Source organism: Talpa occidentalis, unplaced genomic scaffold (genome assembly GCF_014898055.3).
Source record: "Talpa occidentalis isolate TD23 unplaced genomic scaffold, MPIMG_talOcc4v2.1 talOcc4.16, whole genome shotgun sequence".
NCBI lineage: Eukaryota > Metazoa > Chordata > Mammalia > Eulipotyphla > Talpidae > Talpa > Talpa occidentalis.
Window position 1 is genome coordinate 17688083 of NW_023601653.1, and position 24540 is coordinate 17712622.

Sequence of the window (24540 nt, forward strand, 5' to 3'; positions counted from 1 at the left end):
AACTGTGTCTGTGCTTTATGCTAAAAATTAATTTTTTTCTGAAAGCAAGTTAATTGGAAAATCCAGAAAGCATCAACTATGTCTTGCATTCACCTTAAAAGAGCAATGAAATTCAATATCTTGAAATGAGTAAATGGAAGTATGTAAATATTTATTGGAATGAGAGTAGAGCAGAGAGAAGATTTGCTTTGTCTGCTAGTGGGTGGTAACACATCTATGGATCATTGTTTGCACTGAGCATTTAATAATCCCATCTGTTGAAAATGTATATTTGGAGGTACTTTGAAATTGCTATAAGCTACCTAGAAATTGGCAGGCATAGAATCCTGGAGAGATTCCAAACTCTGCAGCAGACTCAGAAATCCAATATAAATCAATATGTAATTATAGAATCTCATCTTTGGCCAGAGCTCTTTAAATATATTTACTTAGGCATGGTATAGACTTTTAACATCGGAATCTGGGTCTACAGAGTCCTTTGCTAAGCAGCTTCAGTTCTTAGGGGTACTCACCATTGGACTCCAAACCCCCCACTCCTCATTTGCCCCAACAATGGCAGAAGTTGCTCCTGCCCCCAGAAGCTCTGGCATTGTCCTCACTGATCACTCCATGCCCCACTGTCTCTCAAGTCCTTTCCCGCAGATAACATCTCATTTCCAAAATGAGTCACTGAGTCTTAAAAAAAACTTTATACATTTCTCCTTCCTGTTCCCTCTTTCCACACCACAGGTTCACTTGCTCATTCTTCCCCTAGCGTTTCATTCAGAGACTCACCATCACAGTGGCTCTTGCCTCTCAGCTTTGTTTTTTTTCTCGCTGCATTTCCTCCTTTAACATCTATGCTCGAGGGTTTCTCTTTTTTCTTCTTTTCCACCCTCCTTCCCATCTCTCTGCATCCTGTGCCCATATGTTTGAGGGGTTGCATGCTAAGAATTGTAGCTGCTCAGAAGGAGAAAAGATTGGATTTTTTGCAGGAGTTGCTGAAGACACTTAATAGATCATTGCCTCTCTACTTATCTCTCTTGAAATCTTTACGTAACTGTCTCTATGTAAAATTAAAGTAGGAGTCTAAGAGAGTACCTAATCAAAATGAGCCGTTTTCAACAAAAGAAATCAGGGTTTTATTTTCCCAGGGACATGGAGTGTCTCTGTAGGTTTAGACCCCCCTTCTGCTTCACTCCCCAGCTGCTGCTCCTCCTTGCCTCAAGCACAGCTGCCTGCACATACTTGCCAAGTTAGGAATCAGTGTACGTTAGAGGCTGAATGATGTCCCCCTGGAATTCATATGTTGAAGCCCTAGCTCCCCATTCGGAATGTAACTCTCTTGAGAGGTGGGGTCTTTAACAAAGTGTTGAAGTTAATATGAAACATTGGGTTGACCCTCATCCAATATGGCTGGGGTCCTTATAAGAGGAGGAAATCTGAGCACATGGAGACACCATAGGTAGGCGCACAGGGCCATGACCAGCAGGAGGTCAGTGAGGGGGTGGCCATCTGCAAGCCAAGGAGGGAGGTCTCACAGGAGAGCAACACTGTTGGCTTCTTGATCTTGGAGTTCTAGCCCCCAGACCTGTAGGGAAATCGCCTTCTGTTATTTACACCACCCCCTCTGTGGTGGGGTGTTATGGCAGCCCTAGCAGACTGATACAAACCATCCTTACAATGCTGTTTCTATGTTAGAAGGTCAACACAGGAGCAGACAGGAGAGTCTCAGACATGAGATTCAGAAAACAGGGTGAAACAGCTCTCCAGCAGGAAATAAACTCACTTGAAAGATGATCTGGAACATAATGATATGGAATGTGTTTGAAACATTCTTTTTTATCAAAGTCCAGCTTTACCCTCCCTCAAAGTCAGGGAAGAAACTCCACCACACGCTCAGAACTGCAAGTGTAAGCAAATCCTGAGTGTCCAGACAGAGTTGGCTCTGTGCTGGTGCTGGAATGTCTGGTGTGTATGATTGCACTGGGAATAGCAGGCTTGGATAAGGTACAGGGCGATGAAACTGAGCTTTGCCTCATTGAACAACAAGTCAGATGGAGGTGAGCTGAGCGGTGAGGGTGAGAAACCCTGGAGCTCTCTCCCTGCGCAGCTGGATTTTGGTTTTAGCTTTATGGCATCCGTATCAGAGATGTCTTTAGAAGTACTTTGCTCAGTAACTGCGTCCATCCATGCATTTATTGGCCTCCACCTCAGTTCTAAAATTTTGACCTTCAGGGCCTCCCCTGGTGGCGCAGTGGTTGAGCGCTGGGCTGTGAAGCTGTCCGCAGCTCTGCAGCGCCGGTTTGATCCTCTGCAGCACCAGTTCGATCCCTGGCCACTGACGAGGGTCCCACATGGCACGCAGACCTCTCCTGCCGCGCCCCCTGCTCCCCTCAGCAGTGTTTTTCGTCAGTCTGTCTGTTCTATTCCCCATTCTGGCTCTGGTGAATTCTCTCACCCTCCCATGCTTCTGACTGTACCCCAGTTCTTGTATAAATAAATAAATAAATCTTAAAAAAAAAAAACATAAAATTTTGACCTTCATAAAGCCCCACTGACCTCTGGCTTGATCTAACACATTAAAGAAGAAAAAAACGTGTTTCATATACCCTCTTTTGTGGGCATCTTTATAATAAGCCCTTGGAGAAAACCATCATTTCAGTTTCTTTTTCATTTAATATATTTTATATAATTCTTACATCATTTTTAATTTTCACACAATGTATGCATTTTCAGTTTGGTTATATTTCCCACACAGTTCAACCCCCCTTATCTTGACCCTAATCCCTCTTCTCCTCCCTAGCGCCCCCCCACCCGCCCATCGTCTGTCTCTGGTTCATAGTTGCTTGTTGATTTTGATTTTTTTCTTTCTTAGTCTTTTTTCTAGTCCCTTATATCATTTCAGTTTCTTTTTACTTTCATTGGGTATGAATAATGTAGGGACGATGATTCGTGTATTGCATAGTCTACTTGAATTCTCAATGAGTCATCAATAATAGAAAATATGACATAAGTTACAGAAATGAACTGCACCTGAATTTTTTATTTTGGTGTGAGATAGGGATCTACTGTGGTTTTACTCTTTTCATGTGAACTACCAGTATTTTTCTTTCCCTATTGATTTATAATGCGCCTCAATAACAGATTATGCTTCCAATATTCATGAATCTGTTTCTGAGCTCTATCTTCATTGGTCTCATGCCTGTTCCTAGTTACATTTACTGAATTACTGTTGCTTATAAATCTTCTTGATATCTGGTGAAAAGGACTCACCCTTCTTGCTCCCAAAGTCATGTTTTCTTCCATTGAATTTTAAAACAAGCTCAGCAAATTTAGAAAAAATCCTTTTTGATTGGGTAGTTTCATTTTTTCAGTTGGTTTAGGGAACTTAACATCTGGGAGATACTGTATCTTTTCCTCCCCCAGCAGGGAATACCTCATTATTCATTTTAGACTTTGTTTTACACAACAATAAATTTTGTTTCAGTTGCTGCTATATGCTATAATGAAATTCCCAAACACTCATGGAAGGATTTTCATTGCAAGAACTATTCTAGGTACTCATTGATTTTTAAAATGAGTAAGTTAGTCTTCTGTTTCAAAAAGATCATAGTCTAGTAGGGTAGGATGTGATATACATGTGCAATTTATTTAATGTAAATTTGACTGTGACAAATACTATGTCCCTTTTATACATAAAATGCTACCAGCAAAGGAAGTTTAATTTTGACCTAAGATATCACATGGGGGAAAGAGCCATGCATAACATGAGTATTAATGTTTATGTAATATTTGTCCCATATTTTCTATAATAAAATGTCAAACTCTGTTTTCTTTTTTTATAAATGAATGTGGTCTTCGTTGTTTATGTAGACATGTAGTCAATAGAAAAATATTAATGTGGGCCTCCCTAGTGGCCTAGGGGTTATGTCTTAGTGCTATCACCTCTATGTCCTGAGTTCGATCCCCAGCCAGCGAGCTAACCCGCACATGGCACAGCAGACCTCTCCTGTCTCCCTTGCTGCTCCCCTCAACAGTTTATCTCAGTAGATCTGCCTGTTCTGCTCCCCACTCTGTCTGGTGAATCCTCTCATCCCCTGCACCTCTGGTCTACACCCCAGTTCTTTTATGTAAAAATAAATAAAAATATCAAAAAAAGAGAAATATTAATGAGATATTTGCTAAGTAAATACAAAATATAATTTAATGAAATTCAAGGAAATTAAAAATTCAGTTTCTAGTCCTGTATGCACATACAAGCACTCATTGACCACATGTGGCTAGTGTCTACTGCGTCCAACTGTACAGATAATAACTTAATATTTTAGATATACAATTGATCTGGATAGCTAAATGAGGGAAAATATTTAAAGCACAGTAATTTAAATAGTTCTTCCTAAGATGGGGTTTATAAATAATATATATTTTAATTGATAATCTATATTTTAGTTGGTCATATCTAAGGCATTCTGATATTTTTGGATTGAAGAAAATATTATTCCTTTTGTAAAATGGTCAGATGAAAATAATCAAGAATGGAAAACACTCTCATCTTGGTAGAAGGTTGTCTAGAGAATAGTTTTGCAATTACCAGTGTCAGGAGGCTATGGTGAAATTTATGGATTTTCTGCCTCTTTGGGTGGAGCATAAGTTTTAAATTGAGCTTTAAAAGCTATTTGGTCTATTCTCATATTTCTTTTGTCTTTCTTCTTATTACCTTCAAGAACAATTTTAGCAGTTGTTTTTAACGCTAAATGGCCAACCTGTAGTAATACTCTGAAAAGCCTACATGTTGCATTTCTGATAACTCTTTTGTGTGTGTCAAGTGTGTTGGCAGGAATGCCGGCCTGCTGGGTACCCTGCACACATCTGATTTTATATTGGATACTTTAAATCTTGCACTTGGTATAGCAGTTTCCTCCTTTTGTGAGACATTCCTAATAGAAGAAAAATCAATGGAATGTCAGAAATCTTAACTGGAGTCTCTCAACCACAGCAGATCTGGGAAGAAGCAGTGAAAAATAATAGAATTACAGAATATCTTTCAAAACTGTCAGCTGGGACAGTGCACCCTTCTAAATGCGCATAGGAAACTTAATCTTAACTGCCAAAGAGATGTGAGAATTGAAATTTCCCATTTTGTGAAGCTTAAAATGCAAAACTGGAAATCCAAATGCAAAACTTGGAAATGATAAAAAAATAAGGTTTACATGGATTTTCCTATAGAGGATATAGTCAAAATAATGTAATTTTCATTTTAAGAAGCCTTGTTAGTTTGTTTTTTCCCTCCAGGGAAAGGACAAGAAACATGAGGCATAGAACGTAGAAATCATCTTTGTGGAGTAGTTAGGATGCTGGCTATTCATTAAATTGTTTGGAAAGCTGGAGAAGGGTCAGGCAAGGGGAGAGGCTGGTGGCAAGTCAGGTTCATGCATTAATTATTAGGTGAGGGACATGCAGCAGTGGGGTTTCTGGATGCATTGAGGTTCTTACCCACTCGTATTCTTGGCAATGCCAGCACAGGCCTTTGCTTAAGAGAGTAATTGTTTAATAGATGCTGTTATCCCCATTCTACAGGTGAGAAGACTGAGACCTATAAATATTAAATAATTATCCACAGATATGCCCATAGTAAGTGAGTTTTGGAGCCAGATGGGCCTATAGTTTGGATTCTCCTTTTGCTGACTACTCTTGATCAAATAGATCTTTTCAGAGAACTGGATTGCTACTCTCTGAATTGGTAAAATAATAGCACCTACCATTGTAGAGCTAGGGATTGAGTAGCAAAATATTTGAGACTTCTGTTGACTGCTTTGCCCTGAACATTTGAGGGGTGTTTGGGGTGAGGTAGGACAGGAAAGGTGAACATTTGTGATACTTCATACCAGGCAAATTGGTAGGCTCTCTCAGTAAGTATTAGGTGGAGCTACATAAAAAGGGAAAACCCTACTTTGTAGCGTGAGTTAAGATCATGGGAAGTGGTCTCTGGTTAGCATTTTCATGCAGAACATTTGATTTTCAGCAACAGATGACTGATGTTACTTGGAAAATAACTACGTCAATTTTTGTATCCATTCTGTTGATGACCATTGGGTTGTTTCCAGATGGGGACTGTTGCCACTATGAAGATCCTTGTGTGTGTGTGTCCTGGTTGACTTAGGTCCTCTGAAGTATGTGCTGAAGAGCGGAGAGCCTGGGTCTCAGTACAGAGCTCCAATGTCATTGGATTATGCCAACTCATACTTCAAAGAGGTTGTGCCTGTTTATGGTCTCATCACCAACATGTGAGATTTCCTTTTGCTATAGGTCATTGGCAGGACTAAGTATTGAAATACTTTTAAATTTTTTCAGTCTGGAAGGGTTATCCCGATTGAGGGAGAGATAACATCATTACGTAAACATTTCCCCATATGATTATAAGTTCTTTCTAAGTATAACTTGCAATACATGTACTGTAATTTTGTATGACTAAATCATAATTCATATATTTTTCATAAGCAATAAACAACTGTTTCATAAACAATCCTTTAGATTATTCTAAACTTTTCAGAATGATAAAACACAGTGAAGTGATGGGAAGTCTTTGTATTTTTTTTTAAAGGTTGATTTATTTATGCAAAAGCTGGGGTACAGGCCAGAGGCATGGGAGGGTAAGAGGATTCACCAGAGGCAGAGTGGGGAGCAGAACAGGCAGACAACTGAAATACACTGCTGAGGGGAGCAACAGGCGTGGCAGGAGAGGTCTGCCCCACCATGTGGGTTTCTCCCTGGCCAGCCAGGAATCAAACCAGCGCTGCAAATGTTGCAGGCAGCTTCACAGTGCTGGGCTCAACCCGCTGCGCCGCCAGGGAGGCTTGGAAGTCTTTGTCTTAATAAAATTTTCCCTGTACTATATTATTTTCAGGATAGATTTCTAGATGGGAAATTACTTTGTCAAAGTCTACACACACACACACACACACACACACACACACACGTGCGCGCGCACACACACACACATACACACAGAGAGAGAGACACACACATCACTGTGTTTTATGTGTGAGCAGGTGTCGTGGGGACAAATTAGTGTAGAAAGGGGAAACTTACCCTTTTCAGTCCAGAGCAACCCAGAGGAGGGCCAGAGACTTGCTTTCTTCTGTTTCTGTGATGATGAGGTATAGCATTGGAATGCGCCCTTTTCCTGAATAAGAACACTTTCCAGGACAACAGCATCGGTCTTTGACATCCTGCTGGTACTAAAGCAAGAAAGGTGTCACAGGAAGACAGAATTTAGCTTTGCTTTTTATTTTATGTAGATGTTTACTGAGCCCCATTTTGAAAGTGCTTTATGTATGTTCTCTCTTTTAGTCATTAACAATAATACATGGTGGATTCTATTGATAATATCATCCTCAGCTTACAAAAGAGAAAACCAAGACTTTATGGCTAGTAAGTGTGACCATACTATCTCCCTGTAAGTCCCTATCTTCTCCACGTAAATGTTTTCTTTAAAATTTTTTTTTAAATTTATACAAGAACTGGGGTACAGACCAGAAGCGCAGGAGGGTGAGAGGATTCACCAGAGACAGAGTGGGAAGCAGAACAGGCAGACTGACGAAATACACTGCTGAGGGGAGCAGTGGGTGAGACAGGAGAGGTCTGCTCGTCTTGTGGGTTGTTCCGAGGACGGCAGGGATAGAACCAGCACTGCAGAGGCCACGGACAGCTTCACAGTGCTGCGCTCAACTGCCTGCATCACCAGGGAGGCCCTCCACGTAAATGTTTTTGTGAATGATAGAAGCAACAGATACTGTCAGAATTCAGAGAAGGAAGGCTTGAGCAAGCAGCATCTCTCTTCTGATAGGACTGTGACTTGGACTGATTTGTAGATATCTCTGGTAGTTTTATTTACCACCATTCTTATCTTGCAAAGCAAATTGATAAAATGCAAAGTGAATTCTCCAACCATGTGTTCCTGAAGTGTAGCTGGCTCATCTTTCAGAATCAGTATTTACTTAATGAAAAAGAATTCTCCTGGGCTGGCCATACACGGGTGGAGTTAGCTAGACTCCAGAGACCCGCTGCCTCTGTGAGTGAGTGAGTGAACACGGAAACCTTGGTGTCACAGCTCTAGTTACAGACTGAACCAAATGCAAAACTGTGTGCAGCACAAAGTAAGGCTTTTTCATCTTCATTTGTTTCTGTCACTGTTGTGGACTTCTGGAAAACTGCACTCACAGGCAGCTGAGTCATACACAGTAACCAGACAGGGAAACCCTGCTTCCTACTAAATAATAGGACCAAGAGGTTAGAAATAGCAAAGCACTCATGTTATATCTGTGCATACGTGACATAAAATAGACTCAAACTGATGTGGGAACCTCACATTAGGACATTACAAGTGAACTTTCAGGATTCGCTACTCAACATTAAACATAAACCTTTAACCGAATAACTCAGTATATAATGAGTTCAGTTGAACTTGAATCAATCTATGAAACTTACATTATTCTTTCAGCCAAATCAGGACTCAACTGTCAGTGGTTCATTCACCATGAACATTGGAGAATGGTGCTAGGCGCTGTGCTCAGCACTGACTGCCAATGATAAAGAACTTGGCCTTCAAGTTCTTAGGAGCCAACTTGAACTTCAGGCATGATGCGCTGTGGCCAGATACCGATGGTGGTGTTCACGTAAATGAGTACCCCTGGGCCTCCCCGGTGGCACAGCAGTTGAGCGCTGGGTTGCGAAGCTGCCCGCGGCCTCTGAGGCGCCGGTTCGATCCCCGGCTGCTGCCCGGCCACCGGAGGAGGGTCCCACATGGCCCGCAGACCTCTCCTGCCACCCGCTGCTCCCCTCAGCAGTGTACTTCGGTCCTTCTGCCTGCTTTGCTCCCCGCTCTGGTTCTGGTGAATTCTCTCACCCTCCCATGCTTCTGACTGTACCCAGTGCATGTATAAACAAAGCAAACAAACAAACAAATAAATAAATAAATAAAAACATGCCTTTATTAAAAAAAAAAATGAGCACCCCTCACAGTCTCTCCATTACCCCTCAGTTTCTACAGCTCTTCCCTCTGGTGGAATAGCGGGCCAGAATTGGAAGAATGTTGCGTGAACAACTTCTACAGAGACAATAATTTCCCTCCTCCTTGCTGTGTTGTTCCCTTTCCTCCCCAAAGACCAAAGTTTTACTTCTAGAGATTACCACAATTGTATGTAAATTTAAAATACATTTTTCATTAAAAAATTTATTTTGAGATTATTGTAGGTTCACATGGTGTTGTAGTGATTAATACAGAGAAATCCCATGTATCTTTTTTCCAGTTTTCCCAGAGGTAACAGTGCAAAGCTAGTCATACAAACACCATATTAACATTGTACACAATCTGATTCTGATTTTCTCAGTTTTGCTTGACCCTTGAACAAAGCAGGAAGGGTGGGGAGGGAGAGGGGTTCAGGCCTTGATTATGCCAGCCCTGCGGCATCAAAATTCTGCACGTATCTTTTTACCCCTACCCCCAAATTAACTGCTAATAATAATCTGTGGACAGGAAGCCTTACTGATAACAAATATAGCTGGTTAACACACATTTTCTGTGAATGTACTATATACTCTATTCTTACCATAAAGTAAGCTAGAGGAAAGAAAATGTTAAGAAAAGCATGAGGAAGGGCCTCCCCGGTGGCGCAGCGGTTGAGTGCTGGGTTGCGAGGCTGCCCGCAGCCTCTGCAAAGCCGGTTCGATCCCCGGCCACTGGGCGAGGGTCCCACATGGCGCGCAGACCTCTCCTGCTGCCCGCTGCTCCCCTCAGCAGTGTACTTCGGTCCTTCTGCCTGCTCTGCTCCCCACTCTGGCTCTGGTGAATTCTCTCACCCTCCCGCGCTTCTGACTGTACCCAGTGCTTGTACAGATAAATAAATCTTTAAAAAAAAAAAAGAAAGAAAAGCATGAGGAAAATACATTTACAGAACTGTTTTATATTTATCAGTATTATAAATTTACTTTGTCTTTTCAAAATGTTACTTATAAGTCGATCCCCTTCAATCTTGTGTTCAAGGGTCAGCTCTGTGTGTGTGTGTGTGTCTGTGTGTGTGTCTGTGTGCAGTTTCATCACATGAGAACATTCCATCCGCCACCACAGTCAAGAAACAGAAGAATTCTGTCACCACAGGGTCCCTGCATTATTACCCTTTTGCAACCACATCCACTTCCCTCTTGCAAAACCCCCCACGCTGCCGCCCAGTCCCTAATCCCTGCCGACCATCAACCTCTTCTCCATTTCTGCAATTTTGTCGTTTCAAGAATGCACATCAAATAGAATCATACAGTATATCACCTTTGGAGATTGGCTGCTTCTTCTGAGCATAATCATTCCCTCAACAGTCTCCCAACTTGTCTATCAGTAGTTTGGTGTTGCTTATTGTTACACTGTAGTCTGTAGTTTGGATGTTGGTTTATTCAGCCATTCACCTGTTGAAGGTCATCTGGGCTGTTTCCAGTTTCTGACTGTTATGACTAAAGCTTCCATGAACATTTGTGTACAGGTTTTTGTGTGATTCTATTTCTTTACTAGGGTAAGTACTAGAGCGCAATTTCTGGGTCTTGTTTTCCATGTTTAGTTTTACAGCAAAATGCCAAACTGTTTTCCTGAGCGACTGTACCACTTTATATCCCCATCAACAATGTGTGGATTGTCTAGTGTCTCTGTATTCTTACCAATGTAAATGTTATCATGATTTTTTTTTGTAGCTATTCTTATAGGTAAACAGTGGTAGCTCATGGTTTTAGTTTGCATTTCCTTAATGGTTTATGACCTTGAACATCTTTCCAGGTGTTTATTGGGCATTTCTATTTCCTGTTCTGTAAAATACCTGTTGTGTCTTTTGTCCACTTGTCGTTGGATTGTTTCTTTTTTTACTGTTGAGTTTTGAGAGTCATTACATATTCCACATACTCACCCCACAAATTTGTTTGATAGTTGGTTTTGCAAATATTTTCTCCCCATCTGTATTTTGTCTTTTAATCCTCTTAACAGGAATTTCCACAAAGCCAAAGTTTGTCACTCAGATGAACTGAAATATGTTTTTGTCTTCTGAATGTAACCTCAAGTCTTCCGGAAAGACACGTTTTAGAGACCAGTTTGCAGAACACTTGAAGGCTTCCCATAGAATCCTCTTTAAGATTCATTGCTCTTGAGAAATCAATAGCATGAAATTCTTACACTTGCTAAAAAAAATTAGAAGCAAGTTCACTAGCATGCAGAGTGTGAGTTGAGTCTGCTTTCCTGTTTTTTTATTGAAATCTTGCCAAATGGAAGTTTTGGGTTTCTCTGCCAGTTTATTGCTAATGCTAAGTAACTAGCAGAGATCGTTTCCTTACAGTCACATAGAACATGATATGTGGAAAATTAAATACAAATGTTAAGACTGGTCATTTCCAGTTAGCAGTAAGCCAGATGGTTAAAATTAGAGGTTCGTATTTGAAGTAAGCTTGGAAGCTTCTGACCCTCAATATGTATATGTATATATATGTACACATATGTATAGCATGTGTTCACCTCAAGTAAGTTGAATAAATTTTTTAAATTTGATTTAGTCTTTTTTTTCCTCCCTCCTTTCATGCTTAAGAGAAAGGCTTACTGTATGTTCTGTATGATAAACTTTTCCCTCAGCAGGAATACTTTACTACTAAAATCAAAATGGAATATGAAAGGAAATACATTTCCATTTGCTTTACTAGAGGATGACATATTTGCACCTTTAAAGTGAAATTTCCCTTTATGCCTGTTTCCTTCTTCCTGCTGTAATGATGTCGTAACATTGAAATACCAAAGGAGGTGAGACTACTTCCTTATTTTGTCCGACCTGTGCACCAAGGACATAATTATTTTGGCACAGTTATGTAGCACCATATCATATTTATTTAACTGTGTCCCTGTGTAGATGGGAGGTCCCTTCAGGATTGGCCCATGTCTTACTCATTTTTATATTTCCAGCACCAAGAATTGAGCCTGTCACACAAAAAGGTGCTCAATAAATAATTGAAAAATTCACAAACTTCAACCACTACTCAATATCTGAAAATGGATACTATTTATCATTCAGCAAGTTTTCATCCTTAATACTATGTTTATTCCAATCCCTTGAGGGAAGAACTTAACCTTACGCTTATATCTTACTCAATTTTTATTTTATTTTTATTTTCTATATATTTTACATTTTTAAAACAATATTTGTTCTCTTTTCTCAGGTGTAGTTCATAGAATTTCCACCACCTATTCACCCCTGCACCATAACCATAGTCCCTTGTGTTCTTCCCACCCTCACTTTGGTCTCTTCCCCTCTCCCTCCCCTGCAGAATAGCTCTGACAACTATAAATTGTTTTGTTTCGTTGTGTTATTTATTGTTATTTTTTTCTCTTGGTTCCTTGTTTGGTTCCCCTATATTCCTTCTATAAGTGAAACCATCCTATATTTTTCTGTTTCCTTCTGACTTATTTCACTGATCATGATCCCTTCCAGCTCCATCTATGTTGCTGCGAATGGCATGAGTTTATCTTTTTTGATCGCTGAGTAGTATTTCTATTGTGTATATGTACCACATCTTCTTGATCCAGTCATCTATTTTTGGGCATCTGGGTTGTTTCCAAGTCTTAACCTATTATAAATAGTGCTGCAATAAATATAGGGGTGCAGGTATCCTTTTGAATTAATGTTTTTGTGTCCTTTGGGTAGATCTCTAGGAGTGGAATTGCCTTGTCATATGGTAGCTCCATTTTTATCTTACTCCATTTTTAAACCCCAATGCCTAGAAAATAGACTTTTAATAAATGTTTAATTCATTCATTCAGCAAGTATGCATTGAATACACAATACTATTTTGGAAGCTGTCTGGAATATGCCTTATCTAGAAGGCATAGTCCTTTTCCCTGAGGTAACCTCTAGTGGGAATGAGGACACACACAAATTTTCATATAGAACTTTTTTTTTTTTTTTTTTTTTTTGAGTGTGAAATATGTTGCCTTGCATTTATTTTTTTTTTTTTTTAAATATTAAATTTTATTTTTATATTCCCCCATACAATTGCAAACGCCCCATTCTGACCCCAATCCTTCCCCTCCCGCCCCCCACCCCCCAAAAAGTGTCTCTGGTTCATAGTTTTTTGTTGATTTTGATTTTCACTTTCTTATATTCATTTTCCTGGTCCCTTATTTAAGTTTTCTAGATTCCTGCTATGAGTGAGACCATCCGGTATTTATCTTTTTCTTTTTGGCTTATTTCGCTGAGCATGATCCCTTCCAGTGCCATCCATGTTGCTGCAAATTGCATGTGTTTATCTTTTTTGAATGCTGAGTAATATTCCATGGTATATATGTACCACATCTTCTTGATCCAGTCATCTATTTTTGGGCATTTGGGTTGTTTCCAAAGCTTAGCTATTGTAAACAGTGCTGCTATAAACATAGGAGTGCAGGTGCTCTTTGAATTGATGTTTCTGTGTCCTTTGGGTAAATACCTAGGAGTGGAATTGCTGGATCATATGGAAGCTCTATGTTTAGTAGGTCCAGAAATCTCCACACAGCTCTCCATAGTGGTTGGACCAGTTTGCACTCCCACCAACAGTGCACAAGAGTTCCTTTTTCTCCACATCCTCGCCAACATTTGTTGTTGCTAGTTTTTTTAATATGTGCCATTCTCACTGGTGTGAGATGGTATCTCATGGTAGTTTTGATTTGCATTTCCCTGATGACAAGTGATGTTGAACATTTTTTCATATGTCTGTTGGCCATTTGCATTTCCTCTTCAGAGAAGTTTCTTTTTAGCTCTTCTGCCCATTTTTTGACTGGATTATTTTCTTTGTTGTTGCTGAGTCTCATCAGCTCTTTGCAGATTTTTGTGATCAGTCCTTTATCATTAGTGTTGGGTGCAAAAATGTTCTCCCAGTTGGTGGGGTTTCTCTTTGTTTTTGTTATTGTCTCTTTTGCTGTGCAGAAGCTCTTTAATTTGATGTAGTCCCAGCTGTTTATCTTTCTCTTCACTATCACTGCTTTGGGTGATGTGTCTGTAAAGATGTCTTTGATGTGCAAATCCCGTAGTGTTTCGCCTATATTTCCTTCTATGTATTTTATGGTTTCAGGTCTTATGTCTAGTTCTTTAATCCATTTTGAGTTGATTTTTGTGTATGGTGTGAGGTAGTGGTCAAGCTTCATTCTTTTGCATGTAGCGACCCAGTTTTCCCAGCACCATTTATTGAACAAACTTTCTTTGCTCCAATGCATAGTCTTTGCTCCTTTGTCAAAGATTAGTTGACCATAAATCTGTGGGTTTATTTCTGGATTTTCTATTCGATTCCATTGTCTGTATGTCTGTTCTTGTTCCAATACCATGCAGTTTTGATGATTATGGCTTTGTAGTATAGTTTGAAGTCTGGGAGTGTGATGCCTCCATTTCCTTCTTTTTTTCAGTAGAGCTTTGGCTATTCGGGGTTTTGGTGATTCCATATGAATTTCATCAATAATTGTTCTATTTCTTTGAAGAATGCCATTGAGATTTTGATTGGAATAGCATTGAATCTGTATATTGCTTTTGGTAGGATGGCCATTTTAATAATGTTTATTCTTCCAATCCATGAGCAGGGGATGTCTTTCCATTTCTTTGTGTCTTCTTCTATTTCTTTTAACAGTGTTTTATAGTTTTCTTTGTATAGGTCCTTTACCTCTTTTGTTAGATTTATTCCCAAATATTTGATTTTTTTGTTTCGATAATAAAAGGGTGGTTTTTTGATTTCTTCTTCTTCAGATTTATTGTTTGTGTATAGGAAGGCCACTGACTTTTGCGTGTTGATTTTGTATCCTGCCACTTTACTGAATTGATTGATGAGTTGAATTAGTTTTTCTGTGGAGATTTTGGGTTCTCTATGTATATTATCATATCATCTGCAAATAGTGATAGTTTGACTTCTTCTTTTCCTATTTGGATTCCTTGGATGTCTTTCTCTTGTCTTATTGCTCTGGCTAGGACTTCCAGTATATATTGAAAAGCAGTGGTGAGAGTGGACATCCTGTCTTGTTCCAGATCTTAATGGAATTGCTTTCAGCTTTTCACCATTGAGAATGATACTGGCTGTTGGCTTGTCATAGATGGCCTTTATGATGTTGAGGTATGTTCCTTGTATCCCAAGAATTTCAAGGGCTTTTATCATGAATGGGTGTTGCACTTTGTCGAAAGCTTTCTCAGCATCTATTGATATTATCATATGGTTTTTATTTCTTTTTGTTGATGTGTTGGATAATGTTGATTGATTTTCGATGTTAAACCATCCTTGTGCCCCTGGAATGAATCCAACTTGGTCGTGGTGAATTATCTTATGGATACATTGTTGGATTCTGATAGCTAAAATTTTATTGAGGATTTTTGCATCAGTGTTCATTAGGGAGATTGGCCTATAGTTTTCCTTTTTTGTTTGTCCTTATTCGGTTTTGGTATTAGTGTAATATTGGCTTCATAGAACGTGTTTGTATTGTCCCTTCCTTCTCAATTTTTTGGAAGAGTTTGTGAAGGATAGGCACTAATTCGTCTCTGAATGTTTGTAGAATTCATTTGTAAATCCATCAGGTCCTGGCTTTTGTTTTTGGGAGGTTTTAATTACCATTTCAATTTCGCTGCTTGTAATTGGTCTGTTTAGGTGTTCTATTTCTTCTTTATCTAGCTTTGGGTGATTGTAGAGTTGTAGGAATTTGTCCATCTCCTCTAGATTGTTGAACTTGTTTCCATATAACTGTTCATAGTAGTTACTGATTATTCTTTTGATTTCTGCTGTGTCCGTTGTGATTTCTCCTCTTTCATTTATGATTCTGTGTATTTGTGCTTTCTCCCTTTTTTCCTTTGTGAGCCTGGCTAGGGTTTGTCTATTTTATTTATTTTTTCAAAGAACCAGCTCTTGGTTTCATTGATCTTTTGGATTGTTTTTTTAGTTTCAATTTCATTTATTTCTGCTTTGTTTTTATTATTTCTTTCTTCTACTGTTCTGGGTTTTTTTTGTTCTTTTTCTAGATCTTTGAGCTTCGAGATTAGGTTGTTTCTTTGAGTTCTTTCTTGTTTTTTGATGTGAGCTTCTATTGCTATATATTTTCCTCTTATTACTGCTTTTGCTGCATCCCATACATTTAGGATATTGGTGTCCTCCTTGTCATTCAATTCAAAGAATTTTTTAATTTCTTCTTTGATTTCCTCGTTAGTCCAGTGGTCTTCCAGTAGTGTGGCTTTTAATCTCCATGAGGTAGGATAGTTCCTTGCCTTCTTTTTATGATTTATTTCTAGTTTGATGCCTTCGTGGTCAGAAAAGATGGTTGGTATGATTTCAATCTTGGTGTATCTGTTGATGTTTGTCTTGTGCCCCAGTATGTGATCGATCCTGGAGAATGATCCATGTGCGCTTGAGAAAAATGTGTACTCCGTTTTTTTTGGGTTTAGTGTTCTATAGATGTCTGTTAAGCCCAAATGCTCTAGGTCCTTATTTAGAGCTTTAGTTTCTTTACTTATTTTTTGTCTTGTTGATCTATCCATTGTTGATAGTGTGTGTTGAAGTCTCCCACTACGTATGTGTTTTCTCTGATGTCTGTTTTCAGAGAGGACAACAGTTGTCTGATATATTTTGGTGCTCTTTCGTTTGGTGAGTATATGTTAATGAGTGTTATTTCTTCTTGAAGTATTGTCCCCTTAATCATAATGTAGTGACCATTGGGGTCTCTTTTTATTTTTTTGAGTTTGAAGTCTGTTTTATCTGATATAAGTATAGCTGTTCCTGCTTTCTTTTTTGGCCCATTTGCTTGTAGGATTGTTTTCCATCCTTTGACTTTGAGCCTATTTTTATCTTTTGTAGCTAAATGTGTTTCCTGGAGACAGCAAAAGGTTGGGTTTTGTTTCTTAATCCAGGCTGCAACTCTGTGTCTTTTTATTGAAGAGTTTAGTCCATTTACATTTAGAGTTAATATTGATATGTTAGCATCTGTATTTGCCATTATGTTTGTCTTTCCTTTGATTTTATTTATTTATTCTTTTAATAACTTTTTTTTTTTTTTTTTTTGGTCTTCTTTCGTTGTTATTCGTCCCTCTGAGGTTCTGGCTTTAGGATTCCTTGTAGTATTTTTTGGAGTGGGGGTTTAGTCGCAATGAAATTCCGGAGTTTCTCTTTGTCTGGGAAGGTCCATATTCTTTCTTCATGGAGGAAAGAGAGCTTTGCGGATAGAGTATTCTTGGTTGGCATCTGTTTTCTTGGAGTCTGTTGACTATGTCCCTCCACTCTCTCCTTGCCCGTAGTGTTTCTTCAGAGAAGTCTGATGTCAGCCTGATTGGTTTTCCTTTGAATGTTATCTGTTTCTTCCCTCTTGTCAGCTTCATTATTTTTTCCTTGTCCTGGATTCTTGGGAGCTTTACTATTATGTGTCTTGCTGTGTTTTTCCTTTCGTCGTGGAAGTTTGGTGTTCTTCTTGCTTCTTGTATATCAATTTTCAGCTCCTTCTTCTCATTTGGGAAGTTCTCTTCAATTATATCCATGAATATTTTCTCTGTTCCTACATCTCTCTCCTCTCCTTCTGGAATTCCTATAACTCTTATATTTCCTTTCCTCATGGAGTCAGATAGTTCCCGAAGTCTTTCTTCATTCTTTTTCCTTCGTACTTCTCTTTCCTTTTCTGTTTTGGTTCTTTTTATTTCTGTGTCTTCAAGATTACTTATTCGTTCTTCCATTTCATCTATTCTGCTTTCATTGCTTTTCCCAGAGTTCTTTAGTTCCTCCATTAATTCTTTGATCTCCTGCATTTCTCTTACTTCCCTCTTTAGGGACTCAATTTCCTTCTTCTGATCTATCACTATTTTAATCATGGCAATTTTAAATTCTCTTTCTGGAAGGCTCAGAAGTTCTTCCAAGTTGCTGTCGTTGCAATCTGGGGAGTGGTTTTCTTTTTGTGGTGTGCTTCTTTCCTGAGGAGTTTTTAGGTTGCGTGTGGTTCTTCTACTCCCTACTGTCTGTTTTCTAATTTGTCGTATGCGTTGGGACACTGTGTTGCTCGGACTGACTGACATCTTGGGTGAACTTCTCCGCTCCCCTCTGGCTCTTCCAGGAGCCATCTCTGTCTTCTGGGGGAGCTTTCTGCTGGTTTTAGGCAGTTTTTACTGAAGAAATGTCCCTGTTCTCAAATGGCGAAGCGGGATGCAGTCCCTGCGCCTCCGGTTTCAGGTACACTCTTCTGCGCACCCGGTCTGCCCCGGACGTGGGTGCCTGCTCCCTCTGTGGGCTCAGACTGCTGGTCGGAAGGGGCCTGGCGTGGAATAACTTCCCGGCTGGCCACTGGGTCCGCCAGAAACCTTCTGCCCTTTTCAAGCAGTCTTAAGAAATGTCCTGTTTTATAGGGTGTTAGTGAATTTTTTTTCCTGGTCGCTAGGTGGCGCCAGAGATCTCTCCTATTGTCCTTGGGGGCTGTTTTTCGCCTCCCCCCACCCCGTGGGACAGAGAACAGAGCGGGAATGGTAGGGTACACCTCAACAGCTTTGGGGTGCTGTGTCTGCCTTGTGCCCCACCGTCGTGGAGAACCCACGCCCCGAATTTTCGTGCCCCGGGTCTCAGTTTGAAGCCCTCAGTTCCAGGACTCGGGCTGTAGCCCAGTTCAGTGGCGCGGGAATGGCGCCTTTTGCACAGCTCCCGTGCCTGGGCGCCTGGTTCCTGCTCACTCAGGGAGGGACCTTCACCTCAGTGAGGACCTCCGTGCGTCTCCCCGCAAGCCTAGGTCGCAGGCGCGGGGACCTGGGCAGCTGCGATCCCGGTCTGCACTTGCTTTTCAAGCTCCCCTAGCGCGCCGCGTTTCCGCGCCAGCTTACCGGCAGCCCGGGCTGTGTGCGGGTCTCCCGGGGTCTTTGTTCTTCTCTAATGGCGCCCGGAGCCGTTCGCTCACCGCCGCGGCGGATCCTGCAGGGTTCGCCTCAGCTCCCGTTCCCGGGGTGTGGTGGCTGCAATAGTTCCTTTCCACTCACAGTCCCGCTTGCTGCGTCCTTTGTTCTTGTGGGCCGTTTTGGTGTGTTGTTTCCTCCTCTCTGCCTGTCGGAGAGTGCTGCCTCTGTGGGCGGGGGAGGGGAGCAGGGTTCTGCGCTTCCCTCCCTTCTAGTCCTCATATAGAACTTTTAAATAACATAAGATATTGTAACTTTTGTGTTAAAAGTGGGAAGTATTAACTATAATCAAACAGTTCATAGGCTGTCATCTGGGAGGAAGTAACCAGGGAATGTTCTCTAGATAATGGCCTAAAAAAAAATCTTACCTCCATGCAGGTTTTCCATGGAAGCAAGTCAGAAGTTTCTCAAAAAAATTAGAAATAGATTATGATATGAACCAGCAATTATACCTCTTTTGTTATGTATCTGAAGAATATAAAACCACTAATTCAAGAAGGTCTATTCATTCCTTTGTTCATTGCAGCATTGTTTACAATAGCCGAGATTTGGAAACAAGCTAGATGATTGGATAAAAATGGGGACGTACATACAATGGAATATTACTCAGCTGTTTAAAAAAAAAGCTGCCCTTGCCATTTGCAACAGCATGGATGGAAATGGATGGGTTTATGCTAAGTGAAGGAGTCAGAAGGAGGACAAGACTGGATAAGCTCACTTGTGGGGAACATAAGAAAAGGAACAGACAAAACAAACCGAAACCTTGGATTCTGACTATAAAACTAAGGTTAAAAGAGGAGAGGGGGATGGGAGCAAAGGGTGGAGGGGGTTAGTGCACTGGGGTAGAAAGTTCTTGGTCCTTTGGTATTGGTGTGGTGTGGTAACACACATCTGAGGAGGTGTGAATCTGTATTAAAACATACAGTGTTGTAAGTCAATGTTAACCTAAAATTTTTTTTAAAAAGTGGCATTTAATAAAATTAGAGGAATAAAGTTTTTAAAAAACTGTACTTCTACTAGAATTCTCTGCTCGCTTTCCCTCTATTCGTGCTGTCCACCGTGCTTGCTTTCTCTTGAAATGATGCCCTGCTCTGTCTTCTTTCCATCCATAGCAGACATTGAATGTTGTATTAGTCAGGACTCTTGAAACTAGCCCAAGCAAAAAGAGGAATATGTTGCTTCACATAGCAAAACGGGGGCCCAGTCATGTCTGGTGTTCTCCATCCCATTACCAAGTGGGCACCGGAAATTTCTTCTATCCCTGCATGTACACACTACTCCTCCTATCAAGAGGTAACTTCCTTTTTTCCCTTCTTTGAGTCTGGGCTGCACTTTTGACTCATTTTGACCAATAGAATGTGACAGGAGAGATGCTCTGCCAGTTTCAGACTAGGCCTTGGCAGCTTGGCAGCTTTTGTTTTTACTCTCTTGAAAACCAGGCACCATATAAAGATGTCCAGCTACCCTGATGGAGAGAGGGGAGCCCTGGAAGATGAGACACTATAAAACATAACATATTTTACTCTCAGGAAATTAAACATATGAACATAGAAACAGAGACCAGGAAAGTGGCCTCTGTTCCTATGCTAACATGTGAGTGACGCCATCTTGGATATTCCTGCCCCAGCTGGTGTCTCATGGAGCACAGAACACCCTGAGCCCCCAGCTTTGGAGGTCTGCACATGTGCAGAAGCGTGAGCCAGTAGGCGGTAACTGTAGGTGAATACATCTTAGGGTCATGCAACAATAGATAATGGAAAAAGCTGACTTTAGTGCTCTAACATTCAGTAATAAATCTTTCTTTCACGGTTCTGCTTTCCTCAGGGAGGCCGTCTGTGTGGAGGCAAGGATATCCACAGCAACAGTAGGTTTACATTCTACCAGTTTGGCAAAGCCTACTCAAAAGGAATCCTCTTTCCCAGTAGTTGTTGCAAAAGTCTCAAGAGTGACTCTCATTGGCTCCCACTGGGTCATATGTTTATTGCACAAGTCTCAGCCTCTCTGGGAGTCCAGGCTGGAACCTCACTTAAACTACTTCAGTGGAAGGTAGGGTAGGATTTACTCTCAAAAGAAAAATCCAGGTACTGCTTCTAGTCACAGGATTCGGGCAGGTAAAATTAATAAATATGCACTACAAGATTCAAGTGTAATCCCACCTCATCTATGAAGCCTTTTCTGGTCATTGCAAACTTTATTGCAGCTCAATTACAGGTTCCACTTAGCATTTACATATGCTGCTTTCTGGAGCGGCTTACACTTGGGAAGTAAAAGCTTATTTCACACCCTAGATTTTGTACCTTTGTTTTCCTAACTGTTCTGATTACATTTGTTACAGTCAGAGTGTGATATTTTTTCCTTCTCTTTTTGCAGGATTTGGAGGTATCAGAGACAGACAATTCTTTCTCTCTCTCTAAACTCAAGGCATTGCCTCCAAAAGACAGACAGCATGTGATCCCATGGGTCTTGCTACCTGTAGGAGACCCAAATGGTGATCTGCATTGCTTGTTTTCTTTCTTTTGGGGGGAGCTATCTCTCTCTTTGGCTATTTAATTTGTTTTAATTTTTTTTATTTTGCACGAATGCCCAGTAGAGCAGCTTTTGGGCAATAGCTATAATATAAATCTACATGATCTAAAAAAGAACATCCTCTGTTAACTGAAATTTAAGTGAGTCTAAAGAAATTTTAATTTGTCCTTCTCGTTGGGGGTCAGCATTTCCGGGATAGAGTTTTTCTGAGGAACCACAAGACAGTGATTGAAATGGAAAGTTGATGACTGTTGGCACACTGACCACAACCCAACCTTGGTTTGTCAGGAACCTCCCTTAGGACTGGCCTCTTTAAAATTATGTGCACACACCTGAATAGTCTACTTACTTAGCCCTACAAAAGATTCAGTATCAGACAAATTAGGGAGAAAACCTAAAGATGGACTCTTACTGGTTTTCAAAATGAATCTTTGTAAGGTTAAATTGACATAATGACTTAAGTTAATGGTAACAAGCTATTTTGTGCCTTTATAGCAATCTGTATACTTGTAAAAAAAAAAATTGTGCTGGGCCTCCCCGGTGGCGCAGCAGTTGAGCGCTGGGTTGCGAAGCTGCCCGCAGCCTCTGCGGCACCGGTTCGATCCCCGACTGCTCCCCGGCCACCTGAGGAGGGTCCCACATGGCGCGCAGACCTCTCCTGCCGCCCGCTGCTCCCCTCAGCAGTGTACTTCGGTCCTTCTGCCTGCTCTGCTCCCCGCTCTTGCTCTGATGAATTCTCTCACCCTCCCGCGCTTCTGACTATACCCAGTGCATGTATAAACAAAACAAACAAACAAACAAATAAATAAATAAAACATGCCTCTATAAACAAACAAACAAAAAAAAAACAACAAAAAAAGAGTTTAAAAAAAAAAATTGTGCTGTTATGCTTATTTATTTGAGAAGGTACCCCCAAGGTGCCTTAAATTCTGGAATTAAGGATACCATCATCATATCTGAGTCTTTTTATTGCTTTTGAAATTTTAAGTTAGGAAATTGTGTGTGTGTGTTTGTATATGTGTGCGAGAAGATGAATCTGTCTGTATCGTGAGCACCAGCAGTCATTTGTTAGAGCACTATTTATAATCTTGTACCTACTGAAACTTTCTTTATCCTCCCACCAGAGATAAAAACTGTTCTGAAATTTGTGTTTCTCTTGCCCTTGATTTTCTTAGTAGTTTTACTGTGTATCTTTGTTCTCCTAAAAAAAAAAAAGGGTCATTTATTCATATTTTTTAACTTTACATGAATAGAATCTTAATGTATGTAATTTTATGTGGCTTGCTTTTTTTGCTTTGTTTCTCTGTTGTTTGTGAAATTCATCCATATTGACTTTTTTAGCTTAAGTTCTGCTGTAGCTCATGTTTTCACTTTTCATAAGCAGATTTAAAAGTTAATGTGGTTGAATTTTTATGGTTTATGCTTTTTGTGACCTGCTTTTTATAACTTGAGATCATAATTATATTCTCCCATTTTTTTCCTGACAATTTTAAAGATTGTGTTTTTTCTTCCTTATGTCTGTAATCTCTCTGGTGTTGATTTTTGTGTATGCTGTAAGATAGGGATCTATATTTTCCCCCAAGGGAAAAGACAAAGCAAATCATGCCAATCCTTTCCTTAAAAATCTCCAAACCTTCTCATCTTCCTCAGAATTAAAGTCAAATTTCTTAAAGTGGAATAAATTGTCCCATCTCCTACTCTCTTTCTAGTCAATATAGGCCTCCCAAATGTTCTTAAACACTCCCAACATGTTCCTGCTTTGGGCCTTTTCCCTTTGCTGTTCTTTCTTTCTGAGACTTTTAATTCTTTGCTCAATTGTTACCTTATCATGAAGAACTTCTCTAGCCACTGTTACTGAAATCTCTCTCTCTCTCTCTCTCTCTCTCTCTCACACACACACACACACACACACACACACACACTTACTTTGATATCTCTCTGGAAGAACTTGCCTGAAAAACTCTGGGCCTGGGCCTCCCCAGTTGCACAGCGGTTGAGCGCTGGGTTGCGAGGCTGTCCGCAGCCTCTGCAAAGCCGGTTCAATCCCTGGCCACCAGGTGAGGGTCCCACATGGCGCGCAGACCTCTCCTGCCGCCCGCTGCTCCCCTCAGCAGTGTACTTCGTCAGTCTGCCTGCTCTGCTCCCCGCTCTGGCTCTGGTGAATCCTCTCACCCTCCCATGCTTCTGACTGTACCCAGTGCTTGTATAAATAAATAAATAAATCTTTAAAAAAAAAACAAAAAAACAACTCTGGGCCTGGGTGTGTGTGTGTGTGTGTGTACATATGCACATGCCTATATATGGACGGGAATTAAAAAGCACTGATTTAATTTCTTGAAGAATGATTTTATGATTATATGGGGGTTTCCATTTTTCTCTTTTAATAAGTTTACCTTTATTTAAAAATATTAAAAAATTTTACTTTCTGAATAGTGACTCTATGCTAACAACTCAAGCATTCAATTTGAAAAGCATATACAATGAAAAAATACATTTCTCTCCAAGCTCTACCTTCTAGCTACCTAGTTTCCCTTGCCTGCTGTCAGTTTATTGTATATTTCCTTAGTTTTTTGTATATCTTCCCAGAAATATGCTATTCATATATAAGCACATCATGTATTCTGGATGTACATAAAAGGTGGAATACCATATATATTACTCTGCACATTGATTTTGTTACTTAACCAGGGTATGTTGAGATATTTGTACATAGAGAGCTGTCTCATTCTATGACCGCCCACTGGATGGATGTATTATAATTTATTTACTCGGTCTCCCTCTGAAGGACAATTAGATCGTTCTCAATCTTTGTCATGGTCTTCTAACCGGTGTCCCTTCTGATGCATCTTTAATCAGTGCTTCACACAGCTCTAGGAGACATCCTCTTAACTTTCTATTCTCATACTGCCATTTCTCTGTTCAGAAACCTCCAGCAGCTGCTCAAAATTCAAAAGGCTGAACTTCGTGGCCTTAAGAGTAGAGCTTTCACTATATGGTCTCACCTACTTTTTCCACCATGTCCTCCTGAGTGGGCTTGAGGTTTTCCAAACATATCTGTGTTTTGAGGCTCAATATTTTCGTTCAGTCTGCACCACTCTCCAGC

At 40.3% G+C, this 24540-nt stretch overlaps 1 protein-coding gene across 1 annotated transcript in view; it reads left to right on the forward strand.

Annotated features, from left to right (window-relative positions):
• The window catches only part of TMCC3 (transmembrane and coiled-coil domain family 3), a 130840-nt gene that overhangs the window by 38205 nt on the left and 68095 nt on the right, over positions 1-24540 (forward strand). The gene's annotated exons all lie outside the window — the stretch shown is intronic.